General features: G+C 37.1%; 1 protein-coding gene across 6 annotated transcripts in view; it reads left to right on the top strand.

The window, feature by feature from the left end:
* Nucleotides 1-4,678: 4,678 nt before the first annotated feature.
* The window catches only part of inpp4b (inositol polyphosphate-4-phosphatase type II B), a 408,611-nt gene continuing 396,879 nt past the window's right edge, over nt 4,679-16,410 (top strand). For all 6 annotated transcript variants that reach the window (XM_088633072.1, XM_088633066.1, XM_088633061.1 and 3 more), the window contains exon 1: nt 4,679-4,817. The gene's annotated coding sequence lies outside the window, so the exon portion shown is untranslated. The remainder of the gene's footprint in view (nt 4,818-16,410) is intronic.

Here is a 16,410-nt window from a genome sequence, read left to right as displayed (position 1 = left end):
GTGGAGGTATTGCCAGGTTTACCTTATTTGAATACTCCTGTTTAACGTGAATGCATTCAATTTAATAATATGACCAATTTCTACAGAAAAATACCTTCATTACTGTGAATCCGAACTCTCTGATATCTAACCCCTTAATTTCCATTGAATCAACGGTTTCTATAATATGATTTTCTGAGGCCGTTTTCCAGAAACATGACCACAACTACTATGTAATAGCAGAAAAGGCTGTAATAGGAAAAGTTTAGACGATAGAGAAAAAGTGACTACACACATAACACTGAAGAAAGACAAACTTCTATATTAACTAACATAATGTAAAAGAGGCAGATGACTTGATGGTAATCTATCAGTTGGAGTTAAGACAACTAGAGATACCATTCTTAAGCCATTAACAAAATGATTCCAACACTCACTCAAGACAGGGATAGTACCAATTCATTAAAACATTGCTAATGTAGTGCCCATGCAAAAATGAATAAAAAACAGTAATATCTATGATCTATAGTACAATCAAAGATCTGTTACCCAAGGAGAAGCCATTACCCTTTTTTTATTTGGACATTTGCTGATTAATCTGGTTAATGGTGTCCTCTGAAAGCTAAGTAAGGCTGCTTGCTTATGCTTCCAGTCATACTGCCATTTCTTTTAATTTTGTAACACCTTCACCGGGTGGTAGTGAGTCCATAATTGTAAGTTTGTTTTTGGCTTTTGATAGCTTCTATCTAAAAGAATTAAATGTATTAATATCAGGGGGAAGGACATCATTTATTTTTAATTGAATGTATTTAGCCATGGAGTGTTGAAGATGAATCTTGTGAAGCTGTTTGCAGATCTAACCACTTACAGTTTATCATCATTATGTGCAAATCTTTCCATTTCCTTCCATTTTCTGTCATCAAAGTAAAAGAGAATTCATGAAGATATAAAGAATTCCCTGTTTTTCTTGTGTAAAGATATTGAACACTCAAGTTACTCAGTTCCAGAAATATAATAATTACTACTACTACTACTAAGGCTCCACGGCTGAAACGTTGTGTTTTCTTTCTTCTTTTTTTCAGCATGGAATAAACCTATTACTTGTTGTTGTTGTTGTTGTTGTTGTTGTTGTTGTTGTTGTTGTTGTTGTTGTTGTTGTTGTTGTTGTTGTTGTTGTTGTTGTTGTTGTTCCAGTTCCGTTGTTGGACACCAGAGCTCCCCAATCCTGGTCCTGGAGGGCCAGTGTATCTACAGCTTTTCTATGTGTTTTTAAATCAGTAGCACCTGATGAGCTAGGATAAGCTGGTGAATTGTTTCAATTAAGTCAGTAATGAGGTGATTTAGGTCATTATGGGCTGCATTGGCAAGAAATCCGTCAGACACACAGACCTTCCAGGATACATTTCTGTTTTGTAAAATTAGTCTGTTCTGACCCATTACCCACTTCAACTATTTGAACAGTACTACTAATAATAAGATACTTATCGAGAAGATGAGATTTAGTTATATAGTAATATCACTCTTTGTTCAAAATTGTAGTCAGAATTGTGGAATAATTTTAATGGGTGCTGGAGGGATGACAATGGTTCAATACTTTACCAATTGCAATAGTGGAAAAGTTAAGCACTAATCTTTGAAACAATTTTCAATTCTAGAAGAAGATTGATTTTACTGGTTTATACTCACTCAGCTTTTATTCTAAAAAAAGCTATTGGGGCACTATTTTCAATTGCAGAAAAGGTTTTTGCCTTTTGATTACTTTTAAGAGAGTAGTCTCCAACATGTTCCCCTAGAGCCCCAATCCTTTAGGTTTTGTAGGAGTCTTCAATTTAGTAGCTAATGAATATCTTCACTACTTAGGAAATTCATTGATTAAATTAAAATAATTCAGAGTATAGTTGGAATAAAAATCACAAGAACCTAATGGGACAATGGTGTCTAGCCCTTGTTTTGGTCAATGTCAGCCGAGAAAGCTTTAGTTTAGCATACGTATCACTTCTTGAATCCTGGCAGTATGGCATCTGACTATATAAACACAGACAATAAAATGCTTTTAACATGACTGATATGTATGATTACAGACACATACTGTTTGCACAATTTATTCGCGTCGGTGGAGTGGGACATAAAATTATGATTTTTCTAGCTAAAACTGCAATTATATCAGAATTATTGTATTCATTTCTTGTATTAGCATCACAGTGATAAAAAAATAGATTATATTCAACCTAAGTTGAAACATTTACTCAAATCTGAGTTTAGTACTGAAATTGTAAATGCACATTTAAATTGGATGAATTTTGAGCTGTTTCTCTGGTGGACTGACTGAGAACATTCTGAGCTTTTTTCTGAATTCCCAAACCCAGATACAGTATTTTGCTCTGCATCGATGGGAATCTGAGGAAAAGTGTCTGAAGTACAATACCTCATTTCCCTCTGGCACTGCCTCAGCTGCTGTTCCACTACACACTTTGCAGTCTAGACAGAATGAGCTTTGTACTGATTTTCAGATGATACCACTGCTCCAGCACGAATGCCAGCAAAATATTCTGTATTTGGTTCTTTTGCTGCTGAATGTCTTCTTTAATGTAGAGATGCTCCCTCTGTTTTTACTTCTTTTTTACTTTGGCTCGTCTCCAGCACGGTGTCTGTGGAGATGATCTTCTCCAGCTGCCTCTTTTCTGCATGGGCCTAGTTGAGCTGGGACCCCAGATTTTCCATCTGCGCTCGGCCCTCCTGGTGCACTGCATCACGCTGCTTGTGCCGGAGGGGGGATGCCAGGGTCTCGGAAAGGGCTGAGGAACAGTTATATCACCCCCAAGAGATAGAGAGAGCTTGGCCAGTTCACTGGACTACAGTAAATGCTGATGCAGTGCCAATCCGACCTGTTAAATATTACACACATTGTAATTCAGTGGTTATACTATAGAAATAATAATTATGGAAATATTTTAAACATGAGCTGATTGAAAACAATATTTTTGGCCCAACTGCACACAGCATAATGATTGCTAGTCACATTCGATTGGTAGCACACTGAGAGAGTTTGTGGGAGACACTGGGGTGGGCGGCACTGCTGTCTTACAGCTCTGATGTACTGCATTTGGTCCTCACCTGTATTTTTTGTGGATTTAACATTTTCTTCCCATTTCTATGGGAACTCTGGTCTCCTCCCACCTCTAACCTCCCAAAGACTTTATTGCTAGATTAGCTGATGTTTCAATGTTGCCGTGGTGTGTGTGCCCTGTTATGGATTGGTATCCCGTTCAGGGGGGTATCCCACTGTTTCATCTGCGCTTCAAGGATAAGGTCCAGTTTGCCGTGACCATTACCAAGAATAAGAGATTTTATGATTGATCATTTTTAATGCTGAATGTTTTGTGTGCTTTTGTCCAAAGCTATGTGCTGTGCTTGAATACAAGTATAAAATACATAAATGACATCAGTTCACCTTTGGTTCAAGTCATTATGTTGAAAAACAGCTGTATGACATAATAATGTTTCAATTTATGGACATAGTGTGCTGGATAATGTGTTACATGACCTTCATGTGAATCACGACTACGATGTTTCACTCCTTTTCTGGTTTTTGAAATTGAGGAATAGCCATTGAGGAATATTTTTTTTCTCCAATTTCCAGCATCTGCTATTAAATACACAAATGTAATACACAGCCTCTATAGGTCAAGGGCTTTAGCCTTACAAACAGTTGTTGTCACACATCCTGCAGACCCATTGGTGAAGTCAAGCCAGTCCTGCTAAGAGAATAAATTTTTGCTAATATTGATAAAGATTTTTTTTCTACAAACTTATATCAACAAAATAATTGGGTTTATACAGCACTTTTCATTCCATATTCCTTGTACAGATCACCTTCAGTACCATGGTATGATATTATATTGGGATAACATCAGTACCGTGGCAAAGTAGCTACAACACTACAATACCTTAGTACCGACTGCCAGAATGTACTACAAAAATAGTACATAATACAGATAGCATTGGAAAAATTATGGGAAATATAGGATTATAGGAAAACACCAATTATTGCTAAAATTGCTCATCTCCACAAAATAATGAAGAAACCGATCTATAAATATTTGTGCTTCTTACACCTTTAAATTTTTCTGGAAAAATTGTGAGAAGCCCAGACACCTATAAAAAGTAAGGAGTGTGATTTGTTTTGTTCTTAACCTTAGCTCAGCGCTGCGTATACCCCCGCTAATACGTATAACATTTATACGCAAAAGTGGTACAGTATATCCTCGCACATGTACATAAACCGACAGCTCGAAGAACTGTAAGGTTTAGGTTTTTGCTGTTTACTTTTTTATTTTCAATATTCAAGAAATACGTTGTACCTCAAATAAAGCTAAGTTTATACTGGGCTACCGCTGAAGCTTGAAGGCGGTCCAATACTACAGGGCAATAGTGCTTCAACAAGCTTTGAATATAGATGCAAATTATCAGAATAAAACGTAAGAGTTTTAAAGCTTAAAGAGACCAAAGCAGAAGAATGAGATACTGAGATGTATGTGGAGGCCGAATTGTTCATTTATGTCCGCTGTCACAGCAACAAACTACCAACGACCACAGGTCACAAAGTTCTCGGATGTCGGATTTTTTTCAGGCTCTCTGGGAGTGGTAATAAACTCTGTGTTGATTGGACGAGAAGTTATTTTTTAAATTTAGACAGGAAGTTGAAATGATTATGTACAGGTGAGAGTGGTTGTGACTTTTCTTTGCTCTTGCGTCAACTACGAAAGTTTTAACGCGTCACAGAAAAACTGCAAGGTGTCACGCAGTGCTGCGCTTGGTAGTTGTTGGCGTTGTTTACGGTAAGGTAATGTGCACTTGTGTTCTATAAGAAATGTGAATATTAACAAACATTTTACGCTGCAGTTTCTACACATATGCGAAGAGAAATTTAATAAGAACATTTATTTAAATGTACCGCCCTAAGAATCCACATTACACCAGCACTAAAGCTCTCTTGGTGCAGTTTATTTAAAAACAAAATAGTACAAATACAAAATAACGTTGTTGTTGAATGATTCAAAAGTCCTCTGGTAACGCCTGTCTATTTAATTTTTAAGTTGACAGTTTACAGAAACAGGTGAAAACACCGTGTTTCATATTTAAAATTCTGTTTGCACGAACAGCAAGCTTGAGGAAATGGTTGTCAATTTATTTTCTTCCTTGAAGGACATCCAGGCATTTTGAAAAACAAACTACGACTAAACTATCTTATTACTATTTTAAAACGTGTGCTGGCTAAATGTGCCGAGAGAACCATTTATGTATAGTACGCTTTGAAGTTAAACAAAATCATAGTGGAGAAAAAAAAAACATGACTGGCTTCCTCAAATGGAAAAGCTGTTGATTTAACGGCGTGTTAAAGGTCTTAAAAAGCTACTCACTCAGTTCCCTCAGTCTGCAGCAAATATGTTCTTGTGTTTAATGAGATTTCTCCCCCCATCATGGCATTTCCATTGCCCCGCAGGTTAGCTTGAACGGTGCAACAACAGGATAGGAGGCTCATCACAACATCTCTACACATCGTCATCTGTTAGGTCTCCAAATTCCAAAACGACTTTCATCATTTAATAAAAAGCCCCACTGCCACCTCTGCTGCCACCTCAGATGTAGTCTGGTCCACAGGCGATGGTGAATTTGTTACTCTGATGTTAAAAATACCATTTATTTTCCTTCAAGTATAGAAATTCAGAGATTCTGTCCATGCAGATGTGGTTGTTCTGCTGATGAACTGGCTATTTCTTCTGGGAGTTTCTCCTTCCAGGGGCACTACAATATGAAATGGCTGGGATAGTCCTGGGTTGATGTGGTGACCCGCTGCCTTCCAGGATGTGGCCTGTCCCTCAGATAACCAGAGTTTCCTTTTCTCTTGGCACTAGTCTGATGATTATTGAAGCAGAGCAGCTTGTCCTTCTTGCAGTATAGGTCCACTCTTTCCGTTTTAACTGATCGCTACCCGTCGGTGATTTTCCTTACTCAGGATGAGCAGGATCGCTCTCTTTCCCCATTGCTCTTGCTCATGAATTAGTTGTTTATTTTATGAAAATAGTTGAGATTAGTTTTTTGTTTTTTCAAGGAACAATAGTGCCCAAATAATCAATAAACATATCTACTCCCTAATTAAAATGAAAATAACTTTATGTGACAGATGACACATATACTGTAAGTAAATTAATAAAACTCCTGTGCTTGATTGTGTAGCTGTATACATTTGAAAACAGTAAGTCCCTTTTCCCCTCAAATTTAACATACTTGGCAGTTGTATCAAATATTTAAAAGATTTCTCTGAATCTGTACTTGGCCTGCATTGGCAATTTCACCATGTCCTGTAACAGACATCAGCTGTCTTTTTTTCCCTTTGCTTTTGTGCCACTTTCTGGCACAGGATTGTAATGGTAGATCTGAAGTAATCTTAGTAGTTGGGGTGACAAGGATCATCGCTATCAATTGGACCTAAGATGGCCTAAAACCAAGCGGTATATTCAATTGAAGTGCAATAGTTGTGTGCTCTAAGATGACATCCTAAGAGCACACAGAGTTATAAAATGAGCTGTTTCTGCATGTTCACGTTGATAAATTGTTTAAAGTACACTTAATGCTCTTTTTGGACAGTACTTTGTAGCAGGAACATTTTTAATATATACAAATAGAGCTACTTTATTTCAAAAGTATTTCAATCTACAGTATTAAAGCATTATTTGTGCTTTTTTTAAATGGAAGCTTAATGGACCTTTCATAACTTTAAGTATAATTTTTTTGTAGTACTGTGTATGAATACATTTTAGGAGAATAAGTACATGTGTTGGAAATTGCATCAGCCAGTTGTAGTGTTAGAAAAATTTAAAGAAATAAACCAAGGTTTTTGCAATACACTGATACAAAAGTTTATATTTCATTAAGGTATGCTTAAACTCATTTTTTGGACAAAGACAAGGTCAACGGCAGTGAAATAGAAACATATTATATGTAAATATATAAATTATAAACAATTTTACTTATTTATAATGCATATTTACTGGTTTCCAAACATGTTGTTTTTATTTTACTTGTCAGTCTAATTGAATGAAGGTAACATATTGTATATCTGTCGTAGAAACAGAAATTGAAGGTATTCTGAAGTATAGTCTTACTTATGCTATTCCCTAACAAGCACGTCTTTGTACTTTTCTCTAACAAGCCAATTTTTCTTTAGTGTATTACTGAGCTTTTTTCAATTTAATTAGGGTTTTTGTTTATGATTACAGTCTAGCAAGTGCCTAAACATTTCATTTGCTATCTGGAAGCAATATGCTTGAAAAAAAAAAAAACACTTATACTGTATTTCAATGGGACCAAATACGCCAGTCGCTTTTCTTGCTGACGAAGCTTTCACAACTTGGGCAGTGCTCAATAGAATTTAAATATTGCTTACGTACACTGAAATCTGCCTACTGAGTGAAGCATGACTGTCAGTGTCTTTGCATATCAGTTAATTACCATAATTGTCATATTATTTTGCTAAGTCTGTCCTCTTTGCTTCTGTGATCCATAGAAATTAACATCAATCTACGGCCTGTGGTTTAATTGATTTAGCCAAGTAAGAAATGAGAAGTTAAATATAGTCTTCGTTTCCACATATTTAACAGATGAGTCCTGTTCCTGTACAGGAGGGTGAATGTTTTATCTTACTGTTGTTCATGTAAAATACAATAATTCATCATTCCTTTCACACAAAAACCTAATGCATGGTATTGGCTTTCTGGAGCCATTTCAGAAAAGTGACAGAAGAATTTCTAGTTAATACTGGGCTTATTGTTTTTTTCCCTATCTATAATCAGTAGTCTTTCATGCATTTATGAATGCTGGTTAAACAGAATTTCACTACTTCAATGAAGTAGGAAAGACAGATTGAACCCATTGTTGTCAAGGTTTTTCTTGGAATGGAGCGAATAAGTGATGGTAGTTGCAGAGAGTGTCTGAAAGCCCTCTATGCCAACCAACAAGTGAAGTAATGCCTTTAATGACCAGGTCAGATACCCTTTAATGTAAAATTTGTACTTCCTGTAAAGGATAATATGGAAAAAAATTGACTTTATGTTCTCAATTATTTTCTAAGTATCAAATGACACATTTCAAAAAAAAAACATTGATTAATCAGTGCTATAAAAATAAGTTTTCACCCTCACTCGTTTTTTTTTAGGCAAACTCTATGAAATTAGACAGCTGTTCTTTGCCGTTTCCTACATTTAAACTGTTTTAGCTTTAGGTCAGAGTTAGGAGTAACATTGTTTTGTAGGTGGATCCTTCTGTCAGATTCCTGGAGCATTTATATTCACTCTTATTTGACTAATGTAAAATTATATACTTGCTTAATCTCAGGAGTGGCATGAGGAAGAGTGTTTTACATTTCTGCTTTTATTTATTAATAGTGCCTAGCCTATTGTATCGATAGTGCTCTGTATTTATAGTGCTGATTTGACCAAGCCAGGTCATAAATGGTGTTTGAAGTCCAGTATGTGACGCTCTCTCCTCCGGACAAGAAATCCCAAACCTGTGTCCCAGAATGGTGATAGAGAACACTCTCCTGTAGGAGGGGTTGTCCTTCCAATAAGACGTTATTCTGGAGTCCTCTTTACTTGGTCACTAAAGATCCCATAGCCTTAAAGAGAGGTGTTAGGCCGAGTGTCCTGGCTGTGGCACTTAGAGCTGATTTGATTGATTTGATCAATCTGGTTTTACCCCCTGTTGGGAATCTTAATATGAGATGGTTGTAGTAATGGGAAGGTGTAGGGAAATCTTTTGTCATGTTGGAAGAATAATTGCATACCTAATTCAAATATCAGTGAATCATTCCTAGCAGTAATTGTACTACCTCTGAAAGTGAGCTATAACTTGATAGACTTGGTCTCTCCTGTTGTAATGCCTTTATTCTTTCCATACATTTCCCTTGGCATTTTTATTTATTCTGAATTAAATCTGTGGATGTTTGCACACTATTTTTTTTAATTAAATAGAACTATTGTACTCTATTTAGTATGTGTTTCTTAGTACATTTAACTTTTATGTGCAGTTCTTGTGTACATTGATAACTGAGAACCGAATGTCCGGAATTTAATTATACCTTAAGAGACATAACATGATTCAGTGAGCATGTAAACCAGCAGGTGGCATTGTTGCTTGAAGAAAGCACTGAAAAAATTAAATAACTTCATCTGAATTCAGGGGTATACAGTTCTAGATGTTTACAGTGCCTTGCAAATGTGTTCAAACCCTTGGGCCTTTTTAATGCTGTGTTGTGTTAAGTTGAATAAAATGTGTATGCATCATGTTTTAGTCTCATAAAGATAGAACCATAGGAAAGGTCTGAACGCTATTGTAAGGCACTCTATCATTCTCACTTCACTGACTGGAATTGTTATGGTGCAGCCTGAAGTGGGTAACATATTTAACAGCTTAACAGTAAATGTAACAGTCTCACAACTAAGAGCAGCACAACTAAGGTCATTGTTGGAGATTCTTGGTTATTTAGGTTGACAATCTTGATATGATGGCTTGTTAGAGTGTGCTCTTTGTAAAATGTTACCTTTCTTTAGTTGTTACTGCAGAATATAGATTAATATGATTCTCACACAGTCAGTTACACTGCTGGTGTTTGATGAAGCTAAGTGGAAACTAAGATCCTTCTTCCTCTTGATTTGTGTTTGGAAGTTTCATTTAAGCACTCAACCACTGCATTTGGCAGACCCCAGCCAGCCCAGTGTGTCAGAGGCGATCAGGTTGAGTGTAGTCTCCTTTGAGGCAGTTCATGGACCACTGTTCCACCAGATGATCAGCCATTTGTGTTTCTCCACATTCACAGCCATGAGTGCAGGAGTTTGAAAGCCCAGAACTGGTCTGCATGTGGTTTAGGCAGCACCACTCCTCACATGGTAGTCAATGAGCCACAGATTCAGTGTAGATGAGTTGCAATTGGTACAGCTTGCCAGATGGTAACAGAATAGATTTCCATTCATTCGTGATCCACTCACTCTGGTCTTCACAGGCATCTGACTGAATGAAAGCCTGAGCTGTTCTGATTCATGTCTTATGGCTCCTGAGGCATTGTGCTGGCAGCATCCAGAGGATCTTATCATAGACCGAGCGGGCTGGTTTGTTTGGATTTTTGAGGGCTTCCAGCCTGCTTGTAGCTTATTGACTCAGGTGGTGGGATAGGACGCCAGACAGTCATGGGGTTTTGGATGTAGGTAGCCTCTTGTGACGTGCAGAACACAGTTGAGCTGTGTGTCTTCTTTTGTATGTTTTAGCTATCCATTTTCCTGCTGGTATGAACCTAGTGATTGAGGGCTGTTTGTCCTGTATGCATTACTATTTGCACTGCAGAACCACAATATGCGAAAAGCAAACTGTGCAAATTATAAATTCAGAGGTAGAAAAGGAGAATTATTTGTTGATTCTAGAGAACTCGGACCTCTAAGTTTATTGATTAAACAGCGGTCCCTAGATTATTTTAGAAATTCCGGCGAAATCTTTGCTTGGGTAAAACAAATGCTTTTAATTTAATGAGTTTTCAGTTTTCTTTCAGCAAAAATTAGCTGTTAATGCAGAGATTTTTAAGGTGGTTTTTGACATGTTAATAAATTGCTGCTATCCTCTTTTGGCTTTTATTTGTTATGTTCTGAAAGTGCTTACAACAAACATTTTGTCCTCATTTCTATATAGAATAAGTAAGCAGTTTGCAATCTAAAATGTTCTTTCTGGGTCTGACCCCTTAGGAACTACAAATTAAGTTGTATGAATACAAAATGTTGACAGAAAAGTGTCAGGATAGCTGTAGTTGCAGTAATAAATATCGCTGTCCTTCTTTTGAAAATGCATTATTTCCTCATTCATTTAGTTTTATATTAATTATTAACCATGTCCTAGACACTGCTTATCGATGAAAGTTAAAGTTTATTGATAAATTGGTAGCCACTGTTGAGCATTATGATGTGAAGATGCAAAAATGTGAGCTCTGACAGGTTTTTTTTATATGGAATAATTAAAAGGCACTTTTTAGAATGTTTTAGGATAGTTACAGGTTGAATGTACTTTTAATCGTAGCAAATGTCTATGCCTCTAATTGGAATGACAGAACCTTTATCAACATTGTTTTCTTTTTTGCCTTGTTCAGATTCTCATCACTGCTCAGCCCATCCCACATCCCATTGCTACTGTCCGATCCAAATTTCCTGTTGTACATTACTTCCCGGATAGAGATCTTTTTAAAGACATATGCCATCTCAGATGTTTCTTCTGGTACGTTATGGGGAAACATTTAAAGCTGCTCTTTGGAGGCAAATAATTTATTTTGTTGCCCACAAGAACTGCTCTCTCAGTTTTTACAAAGAGGCATGTCATTGCCTAATTTTCAGTTTTATTACTTGGCAGCAAATATTAAGAATCATTTATATTGGCGCACAGCTCAATCACCTGAGTCAGATCTGGGCTGGCTATAAATGAACAAATCTTCATCCCTTCTGGCCTTGCTCTGCCACTATTTCACAGTTCACCCAGATCCCTACTGTGCAACATACCCTCCATACTTGCATTCAGGTCAGGAAGCAGTTTAGCTTTATGTCACCTGTCCTTGCATTCTCTTCTTAATACTTATCATTAGTTTTAACCTTCCCTCAATGAAATAAGAAAGGTCATCAAACATTAAAGAATGAAGTAGGTGTCTCTGAGGTAATTTTAGTTTTTAAAAGGGCAATAGTATACCAAAAGAATGTGACTCGGGTATTTGCCAATGAGGAAGCCCACAGCTTGCTTCAGCCTAAGAAAATACAAAACTCAATGTTGAATATTAGTGTCAAAGAGGCAGGGGTGTTGCAGGAGGTATCTGAAGCACTTAAGATATTTCAATGCCCTCATGGTATTCTACCAATTAAAGCACAGTCCTACCAAGAATAGAACAGTTGTGCTTTTCATTTACAGCAGTACAGTAAGATTCTAGGGGAATGTCAGTTTTGATTTACACACGTCAATCTAGTTTAATTTGTTATAGTTCTTGGAATTAGCAACTGCAGAAAATGGATATACAGTGGTGTGAAAAAGTGTTTGCCCCCTTCCTGATTTCTTATTTTTTTGCATGTTTGTCACACTGAAATGTTTCAGATCATCAAACAAATTGAAATATTAGGCAAAGATAACACAAATAAACACAAAATGCAGTTTTTAAATGAAGGTTTTTATTATTAAGGAACAAAAAAATCCAAACCTACATGGCCCTGTGTGAAAAAGTGATTGCCCCCTAAACCTAATAACTGGTTAGGCCGCCCTTAGCAGCAACAACTGCAATCAAGCGTTTGTGATAACTGGCAATGAGTCTTTTACAGTGCTGTGGAGGAATTTTGGCCCACTCATCTTTGCAGAATTGTTGTAATTCAGCCACATTGGAGGGTTTTTGAGCCTTAACCGCTTTTTTAAGGTCATGCCACAACATCTCAATCGGATTCAGGTCAGGACTTTGACTAGGCCACTCCAAAGTCTTCATTTTGTTTTTCTTAAGCCATTCAGCGGTGGACTTGCTGGTGTGTTTTGGATCATTGTCCTGCTGCAGAACCCAAGTGCGCTTCAGCTTGAGGTCACGAACAGATGGCCGGACATTCTCCTTCAGGATTTTTTGGTAGACAGCAGAATTCATGGTTCCATTTACCACAGCAAGTCTTCCAGGTCCCGAAGCAGCAAAACAGCCCCAGACCATCCCACTACCACCACCATATTTTACTGTTGGTATGATGTTCCTTTTCTGAAATGCTGTGTTACTTTTACGCCAGATGTAATGGGACACACATCTTCCAAAAAGTTCAACTTTTGTCTCGTCAGTCCACAGAGTATTTTCCCAAAAGTCTTGGGAATCATCAAGATGTTTTCTGGCAAAACTGAGACGAGCCTTTATGTTCTTTTTGCTCAGCAGTGGTTTTCGTCTTGGAACTCTGCCATGCAGGCCATTTTTGCCCAGTCTCTTTCTTATGGTGGAGTCATTAACACTGACCTTAACTGAGGCAAGTGAAGCCTGCAGTTCTTTGGATGTTGTTGTGGGTTTTTTTCTGACCTCTTGGATGAGTCGTCGCTGCGCTCTTGGGGTAATTTTGGTTGGCCGGCCACTCCTGGGAAGGTTCACCACTGTTCCATGTTTTCACCATTTGTGGATAATAGCTCTCACTGTGGTTCGCTGGAGTCCCAAAGCTTAAGAAATGGCTTTATAACCTTTTCCAGACTGATAAATCTCAATTACTCTGTTTCTCATTTGTTCCTGAATTTCTTTGGATCGCAGCATGATGTCTAGCTTTTGAGGATCTTTTGGTCTACTTCACTTTGTCAGGCAGGTCCTATTTAAGTGATTTCTTGATTGAGAACAGGTGTGGCAGTAATCAGGCCTGGGTGTGGCTAGAGAAATTGAACTCAGCTTTCCAAAGATGTGATAAACCACAGTTGATTTATGTTTTAACAGGGGGGGCAATCACTTTTTTCACACAGGGCCATGTAGGTTTGGATTTTTTTTGCCCTTAATAATAAAAACCTTCATTTAAAAACTGCATTTTGTGTTTACTTGTGTTATCTTTGTCTAATATTTCAATTTGTTTGATGATCTGAAACATTTCAGTGTGACAGACATGCAAAAAAATAAGAAATCAGGAAGGGAGCAAACACTTTTTCACACCACTGTAAATAGCACACGGCATGGTATATCTAAATTTTGAGCTAAATATAGCTAAAGCTTTTAATGATGTTAATGACGTTACTCAAAAGATTAATTAATAATTGCAGGAAGTAGGTGTTTAACCTTCATGTTGCCTAGCATTTCTCAGCTCTCTAGGGGCCTGTCTGGAACTCAGTTTTCCACTCAAAACATGTTGGAGACAGTTGGACACAGAGAGTCTCTGTCCTGGAGAGGAGAGAGAAAGAGATCAGCACAGGTGAGTGAATTAGATATTGGGTTCGGAACACTTCTCCAATAGCAGAACCATACCAAGCGGAAATCACAGGGGTAGTTTGTACAAGACAGATATTCGCTAGGTAGACACTGAGATGACTGTAGAGCAAATTGTCAAATAACAGACCTGAAATGCCAAGGACTTGAAATAAGAACAGAGGGTAAATAATTGATCCCCTCACAACAAAGAAGATTTAATTTAGAGTATTGTGTTCAGTAATGAATCAGTCCAGAGAAGATGAAACAGTTGCATTCTGAGGCTCAAGGGAATTTGACAGACTGAAAGAATTTAATCTTTTTTGTCTTGGAACAGCAAAGACTTCAAGGGGCCATGTACATGCTCAAATACATTTACAAAGTTGGTCTGGGTTGTCAACTTCATCTGAATCACCAGTAAAATATGAACCAGAGGACTCAAATGGAAATCAATGCTATTATCACATGGTTTAGGCTTACAGTTCGTTTGTTAAAAAGAAATCGGGTCCTTGTCGGCATTGTAGATCAGTGATTGAAAAAGCACAAGTTCTGGCTGGGAATGTATAATGTGTCAAAGTTGGTTACAGTAACCTTTAGTGGGGATCACATGATGGCTGTATATAGAATGCTTGTACAGTGGAACAACAAATTTATTTGGGCCAAGCTCCATAACAACAAATTTACAGAATATTATTGATTTTTTAACTTCTCCTATTAAAATATATAGGCTATATATTATAATAGAAAAACTTTTTTGAAGACTCTTCATAACTCAAAATTTTCAGTTTTCATTAGTGTCTTTTGGTAAACCATGGCAATTGGCCAAACCAGTCATGAGAGTAATTAATGTAGTAGGCTAATACAGGATAAATATCATCTTGCATTACCCGGAGGCCTTCTTCCTCCATGGGGTATGGCAGTAAGAGCAGACATTCCTGTCCCACCTTTCTGTCTCATTCAGCCGTAAACAAACATAACTACTGTATGCTTCGTTTGTTTGTGCTTCATCTCATGAGCCTTAAAAGGAAACACCGTGTGTAGTATTGTATTCTGGAAGTGCACAGGTATGAGGAACTGAAAGAAGGTCAAGTAGATAATGAAATCAGTCACTACAGCATGAATGGTCTTCCCTAATAGGAATACTCTTTAGTCTTTTTATATACAGGACAAGATAAATGTAAGATAATATTATAATAAGTGTGCCTGTTATCAATTAATTTCTTCTTGTTCAAATGGTTTCACAAAAAAACACTTTGCTTTTTGGCAACTATTGTGAAATATAATTTTAATTCTCTCAAACTAGAGATTGTTATTTTAAATTACAAAGATAAATGTGTATGGATATTCTCTGCATAAATGGTCAATATTTTAAGCAAGCCTAAAACTGAGTTCTGCTGTTTGTATCGTTATTTCCAACAGAACTGAATTGTTTGAACGGAATGAAATTTATTTATTCCTGTGTAAATTTGTGCATTACAGTCAAAATGTATCAGTTGTTAAAAAGAGGAGGAAAGAGACTCCCTACTTCTTCCAATTTGCCTCGGAAATAGCATACATCGCTATTAGGCAGGAAATGTGTTATTAAACCTGCCTGAAACAATAATAAATCACTGGGGAGGAATCATTGCAGCTAATGTCTTCAGCCTTTGCTTGGTTAATATGGCGGCTGTTAACAGAATTTCAAATAGATCAACTATCTAATTACTCGATGAAATGAAGAGAGAATTGTATTCCTACTTGACCATAGGTGTAAATCCTGATGGAAGCTGCCTGTCTATTGCATTGCATAATCAGCTTTGTCAGTACACAACTGGGCTGCATTGCCTTGAGTCCCCACTGGATTCCCTCTCTCATTCTCTTCCTGTTGGGGTTTCTGTGTCTCAAATGTTTAATCAGATGAAACGTATTGCAGACTACAATGAATTTCAAATGCTCTCATCAGACTGCCTGTGTCCTCTTCATTTAGTCCGCAGGCAATATTGATCAGTTTCCAGAATCATGCCAGGCTGAAAAAATGTGCTCTGAGGTTTTGACACCTTGCCAAGATTTAGAATAGTTGTTGGCCTTCTTAATATACAATAATGACATAACCGTTTGTACTGATTGCTGCCATGTCCACATTGAACTTCAAAACAACTTAACTTATAAGTGTTTTTAAAGATGTGCAATATTTGAATCTTTTACATTTCAAGTAAATGAAAAAAATTCATGTACCCGGATTAGTACTAAATACTATTAGTACTGGTATATGAACAGCGGGATTAATACTAAATACTATTTGTACTGGTATGTGAGTACCGGGATTAGTACTGAATACTGTTAGTACTGTGATTGTTGGTAATACGTTTGTGGCTCTGTTGCCGGCCAAAAGAGGAGTTACCCACCTGAACTGAATAGTATTAGTACGTGTATACGAGTACCGAGATTAGTACTGAATACTGTTGGCACTGTGATTGTTGGTAATA

Source organism: Lepisosteus platostomus, chromosome 1 (assembly GCF_059453375.1).
Source record: "Lepisosteus platostomus isolate fLepPlt1 chromosome 1, fLepPlt1.hap1, whole genome shotgun sequence".
In the NCBI taxonomy this organism is placed as follows: domain Eukaryota; kingdom Metazoa; phylum Chordata; class Actinopteri; order Semionotiformes; family Lepisosteidae; genus Lepisosteus; species Lepisosteus platostomus.
This window is presented reverse-complemented; position numbering and strand designations above follow the sequence as displayed.